This window comes from Terrapene carolina, unplaced genomic scaffold, assembly GCF_002925995.2.
Source record: "Terrapene carolina triunguis isolate 2854851 unplaced genomic scaffold, T_m_triunguis-2.0 Scaffold227, whole genome shotgun sequence".
Taxonomy (NCBI): domain Eukaryota; kingdom Metazoa; phylum Chordata; order Testudines; family Emydidae; genus Terrapene; species Terrapene triunguis.
The window spans coordinates 4193295-4199715 of NW_020664578.1; positions in this window are offsets into that span (position 1 = coordinate 4193295).

Sequence of the window (6421 nt, forward strand, 5' to 3'; positions counted from 1 at the left end):
AATGTAACTATAACACGACACATCCACAAATAAATAAATAAAAAAGAAATAAAGAGAGAAAATTAGTACAGCTCCTTTCCTCTCCATTTCAAGTCCCTAATAAAAAGCAGAGTGAATTATCTGGAAGTCAGGGAAATTTTTTTACAAATATGATAAGCTGTTAACCTTTAGAGGGCTATAAAAGTGGCTGTAAGTAAAAAAAGGAGAATTTAACTTGATTTAATGTAATCAACATTATTTAAACTATTCCCTGGACTATTCCCCAATGTAGTTTACCTTACAGATCAAGGAAATAGCAGGGAAGGAAATTGAATTACATTCCTATATTTGCCATGCTATGGATCAAGTTCCTGACAGCAAGGAGGTGAAGTCTCTGCCCCAGCTATGAATCATTTTGCATTTACAGTATTTTATGTTTCTTAATAAATACTACTTCTATTGGGTTAAGCTTTAATTTGGACGCTATTACAGTGCAGCCCATGGGTCTTCAGTGCTGTTTAAATCAGATCAATAGAATATTGTAATAAAGTATCCCTTAATGAGAGTGAAATTAACAAGGGCCGAGAGATGGCAAAACGTCTGCGTTCATTGGGAAGTTTGCTTCTTGGTTTAACCAAACATCTTTAGTATTGTCCAAACTTTTTATTCAATAATTTGTTGGGAGCCCCCCCCCCCTTTGCTTTAAAACTGCAGGGAAGAGAGTTAATGGTTTTTAAATCAACTTGGTGCAAACTTTCTCCTCTTTGAAATATCAGGGCTGCATTAAAGGGATCAATAGGGATTTTGTGTTGTTGTCTTCACTAGATCCTTCAGAAAGACTATTTATTTGGCTGCTAAACAGAGGTGATGCCTTTTGCTTGTGGCGGGGGGGGGGGCTAAAAGGGGATTATGCTTCAGCTGTGAGTTGAAGGCAAGGGAAGCTAACGGTTATAGGAGACCTTACCAAAACCTCGCATTACATTACATAAAGGTTCATTACAGCGAACCCCTATATCAGGGGCTTGTGTACTGATCATTCTAGGGAACTGCAGAGAGTAGATCTGAGTCAGGGAATGGGCCGCTTTTATTCTTTTTCATTTCTAACCGGTTAGTGAGAGCCCTTTGGCTTCCCCCCCCCCCCCCCGCCTCTCCACATTGATTTCCATCCTGTCTATTGATCTGCAACACAATATTGCACCGCATACACTTTTTAAAAAACGCTCGGTCATTTCCATCTTTAACAGTGGGAGCCAATTTATTGTTTTCTCTAAGCCACTTAAAAAGAAACAAAACTAGGAAACTTTAATGGATCAGTTTAGATCCTTGGCTCCCCGCCCGCCCCCTTTCATCTTTTATGCGTAGGTAAGAAATGTATTTTAAAGTAAGGTGGTTTCTCCTCTCCCACCACTCACTAAAATGTTTGCTAAAAGCACGGGGTTTTGTGATCGCGCGAATCTACCAGTTGAATCAGAAAAATAAAATAAAATGCAGATTTTGTAGGAATCGCGGAGATTTTATTCGGCGCAAGGCATCAAACATATTGTCCCTGAATGAGCTACACATTTGTTTTGTTTCTCTTGTTGATCATTCTGTGGTTAATTTCTCTAACGTTGTGGATGCAAGACAGTTCCCTAGGTTCCGGTGCACGGATGATGCAGCTAAATTAAGATCTCTTTAGATGTATTCCACATGCCACCCTCCCCCACCCCCAAAATTACAGTTTGGTCCATCAAAACGCTGCTCGATCTTTTTTACAGGTGAATGTAACAGTCTGAGAGTCTGTGCTCAGATCAGGAAAGATTCTGTCGTGATCATAACAACAAAATCGAAGAGCTTCCGTCACCAGTGCTAAATGCAAAGCTGGCGGAGACAGAAGAGGTTGGAATTTTAACCCCAAGAGGCACTGCGTGATATTAACACGACCATTCTGTTTCGTGGGAGAGGGGTGTTAATTGCATAGAGGGTCATGCTAAAAGAAACACAAGGAGGGGGGGGACCCCTGAGATTTTACAGTACAGCTTCCTTCAAGGAAAATACACGTCACCATTAAATGCAGCCACCGATGCATATTGACCGGTCTGCTCTGACTCCCAGTTGTGTGTGTGATTGTGTGTGTGTAGTTTTTAAAGGGGGGTGTTTTCTACAAGAATCAGATTTCCAACTCTTTGCAGAAGAGCGAGCTCAGGAGTTGCACCAATTGTGGGATTTCTTTTACCCCCACCTCGGAAGGGATTTTTTTTAACAAACCCTTTCCCCATGAAGGTAAGGACGAAGCAAGGTGGAGTGGGATCAACCTTCCTCTATTCCTTGCCTTTGTCCTATCAAAGTAGCAAAACCGGGTTTCTAGAGAGCAGCAGGAATAAAAACACAGGCTAAGTGCTGGAGTATGTACTTTGCAGAGGAGGGGAAGGGGGGGATGGGGGGGGGGGGGAGAGCCAGACGCTCGCTGCGTGTGATGTGCAAGCAGTGAAACACTCCGCTCTCCATCCACACCTTTTACCTGATCGCCAGCTCCCTGATTAATCCCCTCCGCCCCGCCCCCCAATTAGAGACCGGAGCCATTCATTTTCAAGTCCACTCACAGCTACTGCCTACCAGCCCTGGTGGAATTCAGACCTGTGCCTGCCTGGCAGCCCCACATCTTCCCCAAAGACGAACCCACAAGTCCGAGCTGTCTCCCAAAGTTTCCACCGCCCCCCACCTTGGCTTTGCTCGAATAAACTGGGGAAGGGGCGAGAATCTCCATCAAAGGCTGAATTTGTGGCTTGGGTCCTGCTGCTTCAGTCTGGGACCCGCCCCCTTTCTCCCCCAGTGGTTCGCAGGAAGCCAGAAATCTGTAGCTGTCTCCTTGCTACATACTCGTCAGAAATTCCCACGATCTCACCTCCCTGTGATTCTTCTCCTATGGACACGCTGGGTCGCCTGTCTCCTGCTTTCTGAAGGGACCCAGGAATTCCTGCTCCTGGGATATTGTGTCTCGGCCCTCCTCCTGCAGCTTTTCCTTGCCAGTAAAATAAAATGAACCCACCTTTTGCTTCCAAAGCTTTCCTTCTCTTCTGTGGATCTCTCCCCCACACCCGCCCAGTTCCTGGCTAATCAAGATGTTAATGAACAGAGATTCCAATCAATAGATTCAATCAGAAAAGCAGAAATGATCATACTTTCACTTCCCAAAGCTCTCCCTCCCCCCAGCACACACAGCTCCTATCAGCTAATGAAAACAAATAATCATTAGAGGATAATTTGACCATCCAATTTAATTATTCCTAAACCAGATATGAGCATTTCCAGCGGGCGAGCTGGAACTAGAAAGATTTTTCTTTGATAGTATTTTGCGGGGAGGGATTTTCTCAGAGCTGAGTTTGAAGGATCTAGTCAGTTTCATAGCACCTTCTTGAAAGCCACAGAGCATGTGGAAAAATCCGGATTTAGTCTTTGCTAGCTCATCCTAACACATTTCCAGATGTATGTGTGTGCATCCTTACAAATGGCGTGTGAAACCCACATCGCACTGAGTTTCTGATTAACCCTATTTGATTTTTTTTTTATGAGTTTGCTAGGCAGAGTTTACTCGCCTTGTCCCTAGAGGGAAAAGGTCACATGGAAAATGTTGATTTTTCTAATAAAATAATTATGAAATATTGGCTGAGATAAAAAAATAAAACCCACAAGGAGACAAGCAAACCCATGCAGTGATGGTTAGATGAATTACAATGGGAGAGCATCAACTCTGGGTTATTTATTACTAGTTCCTGCTAAGAAGGAGCCATCCATTCCACCCTGTTATGATCTGGCACTTTAAGGGGGTTATGGACGGTTAGTCAGATACACAAGGAAAGTTAAATAAATTCTAGATTGTGAGATCTCTGAGGCAGGGACTGTCTGTGTCACATTTCAATAGGCCCTAGTACAGTGCTACCACCATACAAATGATCAATAAGAATAAATCCTTGTGCGACTTTCTTTACGTTTGTTTCCCCAAGAAAAACTGGATGGAAAAAAATACATTGGGAGGATGAATTGCACTCTTTCATGGGGTATAATAATTGGATAAAGCTCTGGATGAAAAATAAACCCCAGTGAAATGACCATAAACCACAGGGGGAGAGAGCTTTTATGCCTTAATAGGGAAGAAAATAAGAGAATGGGTGTTAATGCTTAAACTAAAGATAAAGTATCAATTCCCACTTAGGTAGCATTACCTTGTCCATTGGATGCCTGTGTGTATCAAAGGGCCATTTGTTGTGTATAACACGCTGGCACATTATTTTCTGGGCTACATCTTTTCTATGAGACATTGCAACCAAGGGCAAATTACTTCACTGTCCAGTTAAAAAACCCAGGAATTAGGGATTTCTAATGGGAACAACGCGTAGGGCTAGCCTGTTAGAGAAGGCAGTGAACAGTGGATTGAGCACTGACCTGTGATTCAGGGCAGCTGGGTTTTATTCCTGCTGTGATTTAAGCCATTTTGCCTCTGTTTCCCCTCCCACCATTTACCTGTCTTCTCGACCTGGTTTGGGGCAAGAACTGTCTCTTACTAGAAATTTGTACAGCACCTGGCACGATGGGGTCCTGATCTCAACGGGTGCTTATCAGGGCTACTGTAGTACAAGTAAATAGTAATATAAAGCACACGTAGCTAGTGGGTGTTATGTCTCTCATCTACCTCATTCTTTTGGGATCTGAATGCTAACAGCAAAGAAGTTAGTTCAAAGAGGTGTTTGCCAGATACACTGGTCTAGGCACAATATTCAGGTCGGGGATTTTATGTTAACTGCCCAGATTAACAACAGAAATAATTAAAAAAACCCAGCAAAAAGTGTTTTGTTTAAATTATTCGTTAAAGACGCCTCTGCCTTGCTGGACCCCACAGCTATCTATTTATCTAGCCCCTCTATTGTTTTCCCCAGCGCCGACCTGTCACAGAAGGAAAGCATCTAAACAGCATTGTGCTAAATGGCCCATTGAAGTCAATGGGAACTGGCCCATTGATTTCAATGGGCTTTGGAAGCAGGCCCATGAGAACCAGAAAGTGAAACAGACTAGAATCAGGGACTTGACATCCGTCCTAGCTGAGCGAAATACAAACAGTGTAGATGGGGAAAAGTCCATGGGAATGGTAAATTGGTTTTAAGGATCCAAGGCACTGAAAGTAACCTAAGTAAGGATTTCCCGCCTCCCGTTATACAGGTCTGAGGCCTGATTTCTGTTAATTGAGACAGTCACAGGGAATCCCCAGTGTGAGAACTGCTAATCAGGAGGAAGCTACTGCTCCAGGAGTGAGAGAGACTGTCAGGAAAGGGGCAGCAGCCTGGATTAGACCTGATTGTCCTTTTCATAGCGTCTCAAATCACAACCAAGGAGAGGGGAAGTTTGCCAGAAAAAAAAAAACGCAGGATGCTATTGGGAAAACCAAAGCTAATTAAGAGCATGTTCAAACGACAACATTGCAAATATAGGAGGTCCGATTCGTTGCTCTTTACCCAGGCAGGCCCTGATTCAGCAAAGCACTTCAATGTAAGGTATATTATTCACATCAATGGGATTTAAGCCTGTGTTTAAAGTTAAGCACCTGTTTAAGAGCTTTGCTGAATCAGGACTTCATTCCTTACTCCCAGGGATGTTCATGGAAGTTTTGCCTGAATAATAATAATAATCCCTAGCTCTTATCATCTGTAGACCTCCAAGGGCTTTACAAAGGAGGTGAGTCTCATGATCCCCATTTTACAGCTGGGGAAACTGAGGCACAGAACGGGGGAAATGATTTGACTGCGGTCACCCCAGCAGCAGAGGTCTCCAGAGCGCTAGGCCAACGTTCGATCCACTAGAACTCGCAGTAAGACTCCACTTCAGGATTTAAGCTGATCTCTAACAATTAGAGACCAGGATGAGAGACCTTCACTGGGGGTGGGGTGGGGGGAGAGGGGAGGTATGGATTATCTCACATCTGCCTGCTCTCGGGTTCTGGCACCGTCCTCTGACACATCACGGTCAGAGACAGGACACTGGGCTAGATGGATGCTGGCCCTGATCTGCAATGTCCACTCTGCTGTTTTTCGCGCACTAGCTAGAGCTGAGCTAGCGCAAGTTTGTCTGCCTGGGCTGGGAGGCTCAGGGTAGGCCCACACTGCACGCTGAGCCTTAGCGCTGACTCAGGGCTGAGCCAACCCCCCCGCTTCCGTCCACACACAAATCAGTCTGACTTAGGTCGGCAAGGACTCAGAACCCACTTCGTAAGACGCTGCTGGGGGAGGGGAGGGGTCAGAGCCTAAGTCCTGCTAAGATTTGGGTTCAAGCCCTGTCATGGTGCAGTGTGGACGCAGGGCAAGCCGCAGACCTGAGTCAGGAGGTCTGGTTAGTGCAGTGTGGACACGGAGGCACAGCTGTGAGATCCAGGTCCAGCAATTGTAATCCAGATTTACAATGCAGTGTGGACGCT